The sequence below is a fragment of the Megascapheus bottae genome, chromosome 13, assembly GCF_031878675.1.
Source record: "Megascapheus bottae isolate mThoBot1 chromosome 13, mThoBot2.hap1, whole genome shotgun sequence".
In the NCBI taxonomy this organism is placed as follows: Eukaryota; Metazoa; Chordata; class Mammalia; order Rodentia; family Geomyidae; genus Megascapheus; species Megascapheus bottae.
In genome coordinates, this window is record NC_143521.1 from 44,682,055 (window position 1) to 44,698,828 (window position 16,774).

The 16,774-nt window shown below is 36.8% G+C and overlaps 1 pseudogene; it reads right to left on the bottom strand.

Moving 5' to 3' along the window:
- Positions 1-14,662: 14,662 nt before the first annotated feature.
- On the bottom strand, positions 14,663-16,466 carry LOC150055902 (outer dense fiber protein 2 pseudogene; annotated as a pseudogene).
- Positions 16,467-16,774: the final 308 nt, after the last annotated feature.

The window sequence follows — 16,774 nt, forward strand, 5'->3', positions numbered from 1 at the left end:
ATGACCCAGCAATACTGCTCTTGGGAAATTATCCAAAAGTTCTCAATTTAAAATACAATAAAGACCTTTAATTAGTCATACTCACTGCTGCAGTATTCACAAGAGCTGAGAAACGTGAACAGTTCATTTAGTTGAGGTTCCTATTACCCACCTAAGTAAAAGGGCAAATACAAATTCCAACACCTTGAACTCTACAATCTGTGACTTTTTAAGCAATATTATGATGGAATCAACTATTTAAAAATCAATTGAAAAGGGTGACAAAATGCAGCAATGGTACATAGTTGAATTATACAAATTGTGATTGAATTATACAACTTGTGGAGGGAGGTAGGAGGGAAAAACTGGGAAACAGTGACTGTATAGATGACATTGTCCAAAAAGAAATGTACTCATAATCTGATCTACCAAACTATTATCCCTCTGTGCATCATTTTCTAATAACAATCAAAAATAAAATTAAAAAGAAGAGATTTAAAAAATAACTTTCCAGTCAACATTTTGGTAGTAAAGAATCAGCTATAGCTACATTTGTTTTAAGAAAAGTGCTGTAGACTTTATTTTTATTTATTTATTTATTTTTGCCACTCCTGGGCTTAAGCTCAGGGCCTGAGCACTGTCCTTGGACTTTCTCAAGCCTAGAGTACTACCACTTCAGCCTCAGCACCACTTGCAACTTTTTTTTTTTCCTGTGTACATGGTACCAAGGAATTGAACCCAGGTCTTGGTGCATGCTAGGCAAGCACTCTACCACTAGGCCAAACTCCTGGCCCAGACTTTATTTTTTAAATCAATGGCAGCTCCTCTTCAAATGACTCAGTCAGATCTGAAAAACAAATTACGAGAGAATTTCTTATTGCCAGTGAGAATTTCTTTTTTATTATGCTTTCTTAATTGTGTCTATTTGTTCATTAATGTTCATATCCACTTACATATTTTAGATCAGCTTCTATATAATGTCTTATACTGTGGGAAAATTTTTTGTTAATATGGAAGCAGCTTATTTTATGATTTTTTTTCAGAAAATGGGGACACATGTGAGACACCCATAGAAAAGTTGAGTAAAGTGATTTCTTAGTCCACAGTGGCCTCACTTATTTCTGACTTATTGTCTTCCTAATTTAACAATCATCTTAATCCGAATCACTGCTTTAAGTGCAAGTTTTAAGTATCATTGAAGTTATCACACAGACACAAATAAATTCACCTATATTATATATGGCTACAATTTTCATTCATCTTCTTTGCAAAAAAGAAAATGACACAAATCTTTTCTGTTAAAATAGACTATATAATTTCCTGAAATGCTGTTCAAGGTAAATTTAAATTTAGTTCTCTTTGACAGTTTTTTTTCTTCCCTCTACTGAGAAAGAAAAGCTTTGACCTCCTAGAGAATCTTTTCTTACACAGTTACTGCAATTTTTCACTTCTGAGTTATTTAGACTGCAACAATAGCAGTGAGCTTTGAAGATCTATGGTGGGAGGTAAAAGGTTAATTTTCTCAAAATGGTAATCTCCAGCTATCCCTTGATAATTGGAAGAGCTCTAGGCATAAGTGATTCCATAACAATGGAAAGAATATCCTGAAGGTTAAATGAGAGTTTTCATAGGTTTATTTTGGCTGTCTGCTTGCATTGATAGCATAAATGAACTGAAGAAAAATGCTTCCACAGAATTGACTGATTTGCTTCCTGCTCCTAATAAATAGGATGAAACTCCCAGATTTCATGCTATAGTTTAACAAGTGCTACTTCCCAAAGAAATGAGCTATCTGTTTTTTCCATCAATTAGCCAGTGAATACTCTGTCTCTCTCTCTATGAAATAGAGAGATGAGCTAGATAGATAGACAGACAGACAGACAGACAGACAGACAGACAGACAGACAGGCTATATATGTATAGACACACACACACACACTCACACACACACACATACACACGGAGCATCAGGGCATCAGGGGTTGGAAGAGGGAGGTTACTAATGAAACAAACTATGCTTTGGATATAGTGGATTGTGTTCAAGTCCCTTAATAGTCGGAGATCCTAACATCTTACTATAATTAAGGCAAAAATAAGCACGTAAAGGTTTGTAATTAATATTAGCAATGCATTAGTACTTTTTTTTGTCTGTTTTATTTTGTCCCAGGGTCCTGGGAGAAGTGGTTATTTACTATCAGTTTCATTATAATCTGTAATAAAACTGCAAGTGGTACTAGGTAACTATTATAAGAGGTTTCTACTCTCAAAAAATGTACATAAATGGGGCAGGGAGTTTGGCCTAGTGGTAAAGTGCCGGCCTAGCATGCACGGAGACCTGGGTTTGATTCCTCGGCACCACATACATAGAAAAAAAGCCGGAAGTGGTGCGGAGGCTCCAGTGACAGAGCTCTAGCCTTGAGAAAGTCCAGGGACAGTGCTCAGGCCCTGAGCTCAAGCCCAGGACTGGCGAAAAAAAAAAAAAATGTACATAAAAATCAAGATTGCTTTATCATCAGGAAAAATTAAACATTAAAGAGTTTAGTTTTGCAGCTTCCATTCAATCACAATTGAATATCCATACCAAATCTATAATTGATCACCTAAAGCATTTTTAATGTTGCTGATCTCAAGTTTAGCTTCCTGAATTTTTTTTTTTTTTTTTTTTTTTTTTTTTTTTGCCAGTCCTGGGCTTGAGCTCAGGGCCTGAGCACTGTCCTTGGACTTTCTCAAGACTAGAGCTCTACCACTTGAGCCTCAGCACCACTTCCAGCTTTTTTCTGTGTATGTGGTACCGAGGAATCGAACCCGGGTCTTCGCGCATGCTAGGCAAGCACTTTAACCACTAGGCCAAACTCCCGGCCCCCTGAAAAATTTTTTAAAAATGTATTGATAATATTTTTCAGAGGAATTGAATTCATTGGTAAAAAGACTTAGAATTATTTGAAGGAAGTAAATACTCATAATAATATCAAATAATAATAGCCATCTTTATTTCAGCGAATGCACACTTTAATTTAAAGGTAAATTATTATGCTAAAATGAATGAAAAAGAAAAAGTAACTTTTGTAAAGTCTAATATTAAGAAATAAAAATGTTGTCTTCAAGATCAGCTACCTTTGGTCCAGCAGTGTGGCCTAGTGGTAAAGTGCTTGCTTAGCATGCATGAAGCCCTGGATTCAATTCCTTAGTACCACATACCCAGAAAAAGCTTCAAGTGGTGCTGTGGTTCAAATGGTACAGGGCTAGCCTTGAGAAAGCCCAAGGACAGTGCCAGGCCCTGAGTTGAAGCCCCAGGATTGCCAAAAATAATCATCAGTTCTCCTCCTGATACCTAGATCCCTGTTGAAGATGTTTACGTTAAGATACAAATGTCAGTTGCCAGATACTTAAATATCGTACAGCATCCTTTTTGTTGATGTCATCATTTTCAACAGTTTCTTATTTGGGCTTCCTGTTTGTCAGCCTAGAAGGAAAGAAGAAATTATGTTTTCTTCAGTCCCAAACGTTTGCCTCATCTGGTTATTAGCTTTATTTTTCATCAATACAAACATAATAACTGATTTCATATATTTTTGTGAATTTCACAGAAGTTAAGCATTTGATTGTAACCTTTGGGAATATAATACAATTTCAGCATTTCCAGCACTGAATAAATTCCTGGGGATTGTCAAAACACCTTACAACATGTGCTCTCTTTGGGATGTTTTTACATAATCCTAAGCAATCCTAAGCCTGCTTTCCAGTAAGCACTGATTTATATAATTCATGTCTCTCTCTGATGAGCGAATATATAATAAAAATGTTGAGTTCAGATATAAATTGAGAGAGCAAATGTTTCATGATATTTAGAAGAATTGTGAGACTGAATTCAAAACTTTACTAAAATTATTACCTCAGCCATAGTCAACAGTTGGACAAGATTAAGTTATAAACAATACCTCTTAATATAAATAATATATTGCTAAATTTTAGGAGTTTGACTATTTAGAATAATCCTTATGTGAATTTTACATTGTTTGAAAACTGCATGTTCTATCTTCAGGATAATTTATTTTAAATAGTCAACAACTTTCAATTAGTTTATCACTATTATAGCTTGACACAGTTGCTTCCAAATTACTTTTTGTGACAACTAAAATATTTTGCTTTGCTAAATAGTTTAATTAATCATCCAGGATATTATTTGCAAAACTGACCTGTAGTTTGCAAAAACATTCCATAAGAAAGGATGAACTTTAACCTAAGTTCTTATTTGAATGTAATAAATTTATCATTTTGCAGTCTGAAATGAACCAAATTTTACTGTAACATTTGAAGTAAAAAATTCACTGAAGTTAATGAATGAGAATTTTGTGAATAATCACTATGAATGGCTATTTTAGTAATGCATTCATAAATAATACATTAGAAACATGAATTCAGTGCCTATGTATGACTATTTTCCACACTGAAATATGTGTAATGTGTTATTTGTCACTTATGGAAATTTTACAGGTTAAAACTATTTTTGAAATATTAATCAAGAATGCAAATTCATTAAGCTTATTCAGATGTCTGAAATTTACAAATAATTTCCATTACTTTGAAGAATATTTAAAGTATATTGGCAATTTGACAAATCAATTAAATGATAACTCATTCTTTCCCTTTACTAAAAAAAAGTCTAAATATGTTCAAAATAATCAATAATTTTGCTTGTTACAATATGCAGAATTAAACTATTTTTTATTTAATCTAAGATAATAATGCATTTTTTATGTATTTAGAGCAAGACAGCAATTTTTCTTACTAAGATATTAATTTACTGGTATGTATAAACTAAATCTTTACTTGAGGAGTTCCAAACTGACGTTTCAAAATTTTCATCTATGTTTAGATATTATTAGTCTATATATAAAATATGTAATTACAACTCTTCAAAATGTTTTTAAGATTTCCAAGAAAGTATATTCTACTTGTCATTGGTAATGATTATGGAAGATGAAATGAACAGTAATTATCTGCATTTTTAATTCTTTGCTTATTCGCTTTTGGCAGTCCTGCCTGAGGATTGAACTTGCCTACAGGCACTGTGCCATGTCTCAACACATACTTTTCATCTGACAATATTAGGACTGAAAAATTGTGTATTTTATGTAAATTAATTTAGCTAATGTTCAGAAAGCTAACCAAAGTAAGTCATCTTGTTCTAATGTTTTCTTTAAATTTAAAATTAAGACAAAACAGGTTCTTACAATAAATACCTCATAATCACATGAAAGTTGGTTTAGTAGAATACAGGAATGATTAGCAATGTTTAAACTATGTAAAATATTTTAGCAAGTTGTAATAAGTGTTTTCTTCTCAGTCACTTTAAAAGTGGTTATTTTCTTCATAATCTCTAGAAAAGGTTAACTTTCTAGAGACAGTTAAATCATTCTCATCAAATTAACTAAAATCACATTCCAGAATATGTTCAATAATGACCCCAAAAATACATGACAAGAGAAGGTATGAAACTTGCATTTTAAAAAGCAATTACAGGCAAATCAGACAGAGTTGTCCTAAATATGTTCAAGATATAGGAAATCACTTCCACATTTCTCTTATAAAATAAAATGAGTTCTTCGCCATAATATCTGACACTAAATACAGTTCAAATGAATTTAAGGGATTTAAGAAAGTAAAGTTTCTTATCTTCTTGCTGCAGTCAAACAAGATACATATTTTTTATATTTTTGTCCTTGTAGGCATTTCATTCTTTCAGAAGGCAAAAAAGAAAGAAAAATATAAAATAAAAGAAGTAAAATAGGTTGGGCACGGTGGCTCATACCTGTAATCCTAGCTACTCAGGAGGCTAAGATCTGAGGATCAAGGTTCAAAGCCAGCCTGGGCATAAAAGGACCTGAGACACTTATCTCTAATTAACTGCTAGAAAAGGGAAAGTGAGGCGTGAGCTGGGATAGTGCCCAGGCTGAGTTCAAGCCCCATGACCCCCTCCAAAAAAAAAGAAAAAAAGACCTGGAGGTAAAAGCAGATACACTGAAAACTTTACAAGAAGGAGTAGGAGATACACCAGGTCTTTCTGGCACAGGTTGAAACTTTCTTAATAAGGGCCCAGAAATGCAACAAATCAGAGAAAGTCTGAATAAGTGGGACTGCATTAAACTGCAGAGCTTCTGTATGGCAAAGGACATAGCTAGCAAATGAACTAGAAAGCCTACAGAGTGGGAGAAGATCTTTACTAACCATACAACAGACAAAGGCCTCATATCTAAAATATAGCTCAAAATATAGCTCAAAAAATTGAATCACTCTAAAACTAATCTCCAAATAAACAACCATCCCATTAAAAGATGGGCCAAAGACTTAGAGAGTCTTCTCTGAAGAAGAAATGAGAATGGCCTATAGACACATGAAGAAATGCTCGACATCTCTGGCCATAAAAGAAAAACAAATCAACAAAACTCCAGTTAGAATGGCCATGATCAAGAAATCTAATAACAACAGATGCTGGAGGGGATGTGGCCAGGAAGGATCCCTACTACACTGTTGGTGGGAGTGCAAACTCCTTTAACCACTATAGAAAGCTATTTGGCAGTTCCTCAAAAGACTAAACATAGAGCTCCCCTATGACCCAGCAATTCCACTACTTGACATTTACCCAATTGTCCAGAAACAAGAACATACTAAATCCAATAGCACAATGATGTTCATTGCAGCACTATTTACCATAGCAAAGATATGGAACCAAACCAGATGTCCCTAAGTTGATGAGTGAATCAACAAGATGTAGTATTTGTACACAATGGAATTCTATGCTGCTGTCAGAAAGAATGGCATCACCTTATTTGTAAGGAAATGGAAAGAAAAACTTAGAAAAATTCATATTAAGTGAAGTAAGCCATACTTTAAGGAACATAGGCTCAATGATTTCCCTCATTTGTCATAATCAGTAGAAACCTTGGGCTCTCCTAGCAAAGAGTTACAGTAGAACAAAACCTAGCTACATAAGGCCATATAGTATGACACTAAATGAAAGGACCTCCAAGATATAGAAACAAAAGCCATATAATGAATGATTGTTGTCCTTAATGTACTATGTTATCTCTCATCTCTTTTGCTGTCTCTTGGTTATTTCATATTGTTACAGTATTTCACCTGGTTATCTGATATATTGTATATATGCATATTTGTTTATTTGAAATAGGATAGGGAAGGGGGGAAAACAAGATGGGGGTGGTGGTGAAGGGATAGGGAATGTGGACCGAGACATGAGAAAGGGTATCAATATTTGTGAAGTAATGCACCTTCTATCTGGTGAATATAATACAACACTTCTATTAATTATAATCAAAATATATGGAAAAAAGAAATAACAAGTTTAGTATAGACTATTAAAAATTAAAAGAGAACAATATTTGTAAAATAAAATTTAAATGTAACCATGTATTATGTAACATTTCCTGGGTATTTCTCAGCCAGTTCATTTAACTGAGACCCCATTATCCTTCTTTCCTTCCGTTTCTCATTTCAATTCATCTCTGCTTTTCTCTCATTTATTGAAGAGAAGTTCATGCAGAAAGGAAAAGGGGAAGCAACTCACTTCTAATATGCTATTCTAAAGGCTTGAAATGTGCCCCAAACAAGTAACTACATGATTTTCCTTTTCTCTATCTCCTTGGACTTTTTTAAATCATAAAATGTAATTTTTATTCCTTTAATTTTATTATTATAAATAACTTGCTCAAAGTGGGCTTCATTGTGAGAATTGAATTATGTGAATACATTTGCACCTTGAACAAATGTACTTCCTTTATTATAGTAACTTAACATTCTCACACTGTCATCACTTTGAAAGATGTTTTTTTTATATTTTTTATTGTAATTAATAGAAGGGTTACATTACATTTGCCAGATAGAAGGTGCATTAATTCACATACGTTGATACCCTTTCTCATGTCTTGGTCCCCATTTCCCTCCCCCAACCCCACCCCTCATCTTGTTTTCCCCCCTTCCCTATCCAATTTCAAATAACCAAATACAAATATTATGATGCTCTTTTAACAGATGTGTATAATATACTTCCATCATGGTAAATCTATCAGATAACAAAGTGAGATACTGTAACAATATGAGATAACCAAGGGACAGCAAAGGAGATGAGAGACAACATAGTACATTAAGGAGAACAATTATTCGTTATATGGCTTTTGTTTCAATATCCTGGAGGTCCTTTCAATTAGCTACATACTATATGGCCTTATGTATCAAGATTTTGCTCTATTGCAGATCTCTGCGAGTAGAGCCCAAGGTTTCTACTGATTATGACGAATGAGGGAAACCATTGAGCCTAAGTTCCTTTGAGTCTGGCTTACTTCACTTAATATGATTTTTTCTAAGTCTTTCCATTTCCTAACAAATGGGGCGATGTCATTCTTTCTGACAGCAGCATAGAATTCCATTGTGTACAAATACCACAACTTGTTGATCCACTCGTCAACTGAGGGACATCTAGGTTGGTTCCATATCTTTGCTATGGTGAATAGTGCTGCAATGAACATTGTTGTGCTAGTGGGTTTAGTATGCCCTTGTTTCTGGATGGTTGGGTAAATGCCAAGTAGTGGAATTGCTGGGTCATAGGGGAGTTCTATGGTTAGCCTTTTGAGGCACTGCCACACTGCTTTCCAAAGTGGTTGAACGAGTTTGCTCTCCCACCAACAGCGTAGTAGTGATCCCTCCTGGCCACATTCCCTCCAGCATCTGTTATTTTCATTTTCCTGATCCTGGCCATTCTAACTGGAGTGAGGTGGAATCTTAGAGTTGTTTTGATTTGCATTTCTTTTATGACCAGAGATGTTGGGCATTTCTTCATGTGTCTATAGGCCATTTTTGTTTCTTCTTCAGAGAAGACTCTCTTTAAGTCTTTGGCCCATTTTTTAATGGGATGGTTGTTACTTTGGAGGTTAGTTTTGGAGTGATTCAATTTTTTGAGTTGTTGATATATTTTAGATATGAGACCTTTGTCTGTTGTTTGGTTGGTGAAGATCTTCTCCCACTCTGTAGGCTTCCTAATTAATTTACTAGCTATGTCCTTTGCCATACAGAAGCTCTGCAGTTTAATGCAGTCCCACTTATCCAGCCTTTCTCTGATTTGTTGTGATTCTTGGTCCTTATTAAGAAAGTTTCTACCTGTGCCAAGGAGACCTAGTGTATCTCCTATTCCTTCCTGTAAAGTTTTCAGTGTGTCAGCTTTTACCTCCAGGTCTTTGATCCATTTGCAGTTAATTCTAGTGCAAGGTGACAAAGAAGGATCCAACTTTAGTTTTCTGCAGGTGCTTAACCAGTTCTGCCAGCACAACTTGTTGAAGACGCTGTCTTTCTTCCATTCTATTTTTTTGGCTCCCTTGTCAAAGGCCATAGGTCTGTGGTTTACTCACAGGAAAATTTATAGGGCTGAGTGCCTACAACAACAAGTTGGAAAAATTGCAAACCAACAAGTTAATGTCTCACCTTAAGCTCCTGGAAAAAGAGCAACAAAGCAACCCTAATCCCAGTAGAAGAAAGCAAATTATTAAAATCAAAGCAGAATTAAATGATTTGGAATCCAGAAAAACTATAGAAAGAATCAACAAAACAAGGAGTTGGTTCTTTGAAAGAATTAACAAAATTGACAAGCCCTTAGCAAATCTTACCAAAAAAAGAAGAGAGCATATCGAAATAAACAAAATCGCAGATGAAAATGGTAATATCATGACAGAAATTACCAAGATCCAGAATATCATGAGGGAATACTTCTCAAACCTTTACGCCAACAAATTTGAGAATCTAGAAGAAATGGATGAATTCCTAGACAATATTAACATACCCACACTGAACCAAGAAGAACTAAGCCAACTCAACAGGCCTATTTCAAGCTCTGAAATAGAAATGGCAATTAGAGAAATTTCCACCTAAGAAAAGCCCAGGGCCAGATGGATTCACAGCTGAATTCTATAAGGTCTTCAAAGCAGAGCTCACACCAATACTCCTCAAGCTCTTCAACGAAATTGAAAATGAAGGTTCTTTACCAAACTCATTCTATGAAGCCAGTATAACCCTCATCCCCAAACCAGACAGAGATTCATCAAAGAAAGAGAACTATAGACCTATTTCTTTGATGAACATCGATGCAAAACTTCTCATCAAAATACTGGCTAACCATCTACAACAACTCATCAAAAAAATTATACACTATGATCAAACTGGATTCATCACAGGGAGGTAAAGCTGGTTCAACATACGCAAATCAATTAATATAATTCAACACATCAACAGGAGCAAGGACAAAAATCACATGATTGTCTCAATAGACGCAGAAAAGGCATATGACAAGATCCAACACCCCTTTATGTTAAAAGCTCTGGAGAAACTAGGAATACATGGGACATTCCTCAATGTAATAAAGGCTGTGTATGAGAAACCCACTGCAAGTATTACACTTAATGTTGAAAATCTAAAGCCATTCCCTGTAAAATCAGGAACGAGACAAGGATGTCCACTCTCTCCACTACTCTTTAACATAGTACTAGAATTCCTAGCCAGTGCAATAAGGCAGGAAGCAAGCATAAAGGGGATCCAAGTAGGGAAAGAGGAAATAAAACTATCCCTCTTTGCAGATGACATGATTCTGTATTTAAACAATCTTATAGACTCTACTCCCAAGCTCCTTGAGCTGATTCAAAACTTTGGAAGAGTGGCAGGCTATAAAAATTAACCCTCAAAAATCAACTGCCTTCCTTTACGCCAACAGTGAGAGGAACGAGGCAATAATCAGGAAAGAAACTCCTTTCACAATAGCCTCAAAGAAAATAAAGTACCTAGGAATTAGCTTAACTAAGAATGTAAAGGACCTTTTTGATGAAAACTTTAAAACCCTAAAAAAGGAAATTAAAGCAGAACTAAGGAAATGGAAAAACCTCCCATGCTCCTGGATTGGAAGAATCAACATTGTGAAAATGACAATCTTGCCAAGGGCTATCTACAAATTCAACGCAATACCCATCAATATCCCAATGGCATTCTTTAAAGAAATAGAAGAGGCAATTCAAAATTTCATATGGAATAATAAAAGACCCCGTATAGCAAAAACACTTCTTAGCAGAAAGAACAGCGCTGGAGGAATTTGAATTTCAAACTTTAGACTCTATTACAGAGCTATAATTCTGCAGATATTTATTAAAGACTTATGTAGCAGAAACAATGTGATGAACTTAATCTGTGGATTTCCCTTTTTCTCCTCTCCCTTTCCTCTTCCTTCTTTCCTATTTTTATTTTTTCTTTCTTCCTCACTTCCATCCAAAAGATCATATTTGATTCTATACACTACAAACTAACATGTATATAATACATTTTGATTGTTAGAATGTCAGTGTTGGTTGAAGGCAGAACAATTTGGAAGGTAAAATAATTTCATATAAAATTTAATTTTCTATTTTTGTAATAAAACTATATTACTAATTTGAAGTCTGTAAACTTTTCAACCATGTTTGAAAATATAGATATCTTCAATATAACTTCAGAGATTTGAAATATGTACATAGAAACAACAAAATGTGACAAATAAGTAGTATCTTTAAAGTTAGAATTGCTTATATTATCAATAGTGTTTGGTTGCAGTTTATAACACTTCCTCTTCCTCCAAAGATATTCTACCAGTGAAAAATTTGTCAAAGAAATTTATAGGATTTGCTGTAGTAGTCTTTTCCATGACAATTTTATAGTGTTGTAAGATATTCCCTGAACCATCAATGTCAATTCAGAATTCTGAACTTTTTACACTTTTAGGAGTTTGAGTGTATGGATGATTCTGAGATATGGTGCTAATACAAGGTACATGCAAAAACACATGAGAATAAGTCCAGGGTATGACGGAGTAAGTTCTAAGATTTTCTCAAAACATTGTATACCAGGAGTTTAAAAAGACAAATGCTTCAGCTAAGTATTAGTGGTTCACCCCTGTAATCCTAGGTGAGGCTGAGATCTGAAGGTCATGTTTAAAAGTCAGCCTGGGCAGGAAAGCCTGTAAGATTCCTCTCCAATCAACCAAAAACAAAAACAAACAGCAATAAACAACAACAACAACCAGAAGTGGAGCTAGGGCCCACGCAGTTGAATGCTACACTTGAAGAAAAAGTGATCAAGGATAGAGTTCAGGCCCAGAACTCAATCCCCAGTAGAAGTGCACACACACACACACACACACACACACACACACACACACACATCCATATGACTCTCAGGTGAGTAAACCTCCACAGAATACTTTAATATTGTACAAAATAGAATTGTCCTCACTAGTATTACCTACATGTAGTGACAGACAATTTTTTAATCTCAATAAATTCTTAGTGTCAGCTAGTTCTGATAAGGAATTAAAATAATTTGGCCTAATGACAGCTTCTTTCTAGTTATATTTAAACTCAACAACTCAAAAATCAAATGCAATTATTTCCTCTGAAAAAATATGTAAATATGTCCTGAACACATTCTACATTAATAAATGTTGATCTCATTTTAACATTGCTGAGAAAACTGCAGTATTTATTTCAGAATACAATTTCTTCTATGGTATGTGAAACTAAACATTTTAACAAATGTATAAGGCATTTCAAAAACCACTGAAAACTCAGCACTGTAGGTTTTAGAATCTATAGTAGTTAAAACACAAATGAGTGTCAGAATGACTAACAATAACATTTTATTCTCATAAAAGACTGTTACTAGGCTGAACAGCGAGTTAGAGGCAAAAAGAACCTTATAATTCTATTATTTTCATCCTGGGAATATGGTTTTTATTTGAATAACTTTCCTTTGAATGTATTTAAAATAAGGAGATCAAGATCAAGGAGTTTATGTGCAATTATACTACTTTATAACGTGGTGTGGTAATGCATATCTATTAAATATTTAAAACACATTGCTATTCAAATATTTTTGAAGGTATTATAAGACTAATCTCCCTTTTATTTCTTCTGTTATTTTAATTTGATATCAACCAAGAAATATAGTCAGCTAAATTATTGCAAGTTGTGAATACTTTTGATACTAACACAACCTGAAGGTTGACAGGGAAATCTTGTTAAAGGATGCTAAATACTTAAGATTTTTTTTAAAATTATGACTTTCAAACCCAGAGTGTATATAAGAAACTTATTTAAAAGATTATTGTACTCATATATTGACATGTTAAATTGTAACTGTTCAGATACATAAACTTAACAAAAAAATAATTTATAAAGCAGGAATATTTCTATGATTTAGATGATGACTATCCCCCAAACATATACATATCAAAGAGTATTTGCCGGGTGGGAGATATCATGGAATTTTGGGAGGAAGGACCAAGTGTCACTCCTCTTTACATTGCCATCCTGCAAACTGATGAACCTGCAATAAAAACATTTCGTCCTTACCTCGAAGCTCCTAAAATGTGAACCAAAAAAAAACAAAAACAAAATATTTCTTCTGCACTAGTTCACTTTCTCTGTCATGCTAACAGAATGCTGCAAAGCTAGCCAATGCAACTCACTTTCGGTGAATAGTCGCAGAATGTTAACATTTTCCTTTGATTAATGTGCATTTATTTACCAGCATATCAGATACATGATTTTACAATTGAAGAAGCCATAGGATCCAGAGTACCATATGAGCAATCATGCTGGTAGGCAATGGGAATTACTAGTTCCTTGTAACTACTTTGGGAACAAAACTTCAGATTTCATGAAGTTTGATTAATTAAAACTTCTGTAATGTTGTTGACTGTTTGAGGTACCTATCATATTAGCAGTTTTTGTCAAATTTCTTTGTTTGTAGTGGGATTTTATTGTCAAGGTGATGTACAGAGGGGTTACATTTACATATACAAAGGAGTGAGTACATTTCTTATTCAACATTGTCACACCTCCCTACTTTTTCCTTCAACTTTCTTTGTAAAGTTTATTTCCAACACAGTGTCTCACGAGTATCATTGTTGCATTAGTTCACCCTTTCTTCTTGGTCTCACCATTTTATTGTTCCCTGTCTTGTCCCCAATTCAGATGAACATATCAATTTCTGGTGTTTCTCTACTGATACTTGCTAGGCTGGAGTCAAATCATTAATAAGCAATCTTTACTAGCAAAAAAATTCTTGGAACTATTCCCTAAATCCTATAAATGTAGGTAGAAAAGTAGGCTATTTTTTTTCTAGATGACCTATGAATTAGTAAAAGCTTTTAAATCCAGTGTTTCTTTAATGAAATTGAATACAGAAACATTTGGTGCATATAACTTTAACCACTGTTATGTTCTTTTCTGTCTGGGTTATTCCTTTTACTAATATGATATAATATATATGATCTCTTCATGGTTCTATTCAGCAGATGCTGTGATAACAAAGAATTCTCCTTACAGTGATATTTTATCAGCCTTATTTAATATTTTTAATATCTTGATTATGGTGCTCGAAAAGATTTTAACCAACAGATACGGCTGAAATACAGGCCTCTTTTACATCACCTTTTTCTTTCTTTCTTTCTTTTTATTTATTTATTTATTTTTGGCACACCAGAATTTTATTTCACAGCACTGATGATAGCTCAGTCCTCTCAAAAAGCGGCAGGCAAGAAAAAGGAAGTGATTCTCCTTTGGGGGGCGTTCAGCTCCCTTGGGAAGGAGGCCCTTGCTCAGGACAGGTTGTGGGACCCCTTCTGCCAGTCCCTCACCTGGCTGCACAGATCTAATGCGATGGCTGTGAGGTGGATGTTCTTCTTCTCGTAGCCCTGCAGTTAACTGGTCTTGGCACTCGGCCAGCTTGACCTCGGTGACCTTGAGGATGTCAGGCAGCTGTTAGATCAGCCAGCTGGGATTGGAACTGCCGACCTGCCGCTTCAGTCTCTGTTCATCTGGTCTTTAAGGATCTTGTTCTCTTTGTCACAGCGCTCTAGCTGGGCAGCCAGTTCATCAGCTTCCAATCTGGTCTTCATCACCTGGCTCTTACAGGTATCAATCATCCCCTCCTAGTTCTTCACCGACGCCTGCAGCTGCTGGACCTCTAGGCGGGCCTGGTTGAGCTTGTCCTCCATTGGGGCGAAGCTAGCTTTCAGCCTCTCGTTCTCCAGCTTGAATGCAGAATATTCAGCCGGTACAGTCTCTCCATCAGGCTATTGCTGCCTTCCCTCATCTTCTCCTCCAAGGTTTGAGGCTGATTTATAAGATCTGTCACTCGGTGGTTTAGGACAAGAATGCCCAGCTCAAAGTCTTTCACGACCTGGTTGTAGGTTGTAACCGCTCCTCCAGGATTCCAGGGTGGATAGAGCTTCAGCTACATGAAGATCCTGGTCGGCGCGTTGCGCGTGTATCTGTTCGGCATACTCCTCGCTTTTCTCAGCTCGCTCCTTCTGGTCTCGGATGGCCTTCTTCAAGGTTTCTTTATCGCGCTTTCCCTTTTGCTTCAGTTCCTTGAGCGGCTCCGTGATGGCTTCCACTTCTACCTTCTGCTGGTTTCCACTGCGCTCCACGTTTCCCATCTGCATGCACAGGCGATGGTTCTCAGCTTCTTTGCACCGAAGCTGTGCCTGCAGGTGCCCACGCGTGGACTCCATGGACTTGGAAAGCTCAGATGCCGTCTTTGCTTGAGCCTTGTGACACTGTATCTCTTGGAGGAGCTCCTCCACCTCCTTGTCCTTGGCTTGCAGCAATAACAGCAGGCGCGCCTTCTCTGAGTCAGCCTCTGCCAGCTGGTTCAGTACAGCAGCTTGTTGCTCCATTAGTGGATCAGAATCCGCCTGGCAGTGCTGCTCCATCCCCAGCAGGTCTCGGAGGCTGCGGTTGGTCTCCTCCAAGGTGCTCAGCTTCTGCAGGACCAGTTCCTTCTGCCTTGGAAGGCTCTTGAAATCCGTGCAGGTCATTTGTTTCTCGGTTTTTAACTTGCGGATGGTATCTTTCAAGGCCCTTGCTTGTTTCAGCAGCTTGGGACACCTGCTGGAGGTGTTTCTTCTGAAGCCTGGTGAAGTCCTTCTCCTCCTTGATGCGCTCGGTGCCTCAACCAGGTGCTCTCAGGCTCCGTCTGTGCTAGCTCGTGGGCCACCTCCTCCCCCTCCTCCTTCTGCTCCTCCACAAACCTTTTTGGCCATCTGGCGCTCACCTTTGTGCATCTTGATCTCAGATTTGAGACAACCAACCGCATTCACGAGACTGTCCATCTTCTTATCATTACAGAGACAGGAGTGGTCCATCTTCTGTGGAGGGGTCACCCACCGTATCACAGAGACGAGCTTTTCTGAAGATGGTGGTGTAGTCTCCAGGTAAGGAGGTGGATTCTCCCACTTGCATCCCACACGCCGGGAAGATGATTTTCCAGGGGGGTATCCACGGTCGGTCGCTGATGGTTTCGGGAGGTGTGGTTTAATGTGGACGTGGGCAGGGGTGTTCTCATCCACAGGAACAGGTTGTGGGGGGAGTTGAAGAGCCGCCCTTCATGGTTCGCTTCTGGTAGGCAGGGAAAGGCAACGCATACAACACACACACACACACACACACACACACACACACACACACACACACACACACACACAAGTTGATCTTCACAGTCACATTAATGCGCCACAAGTTATTCTCTAGACTTTTTCTCTAGACTCGGTTCTCTGTTCTCCCCACACCATGGACACCAAGAGTGGCAGGGTGCGTGCGCCCAGAGACATCTCCTTCTGAAGTCGTTGAAGTCGGAGGCCAGGGTGGTACCATGGAGACACCGCGGCAGACGCAGTCCCGCTCTCCATCATCTTCTTTTCAAGGCT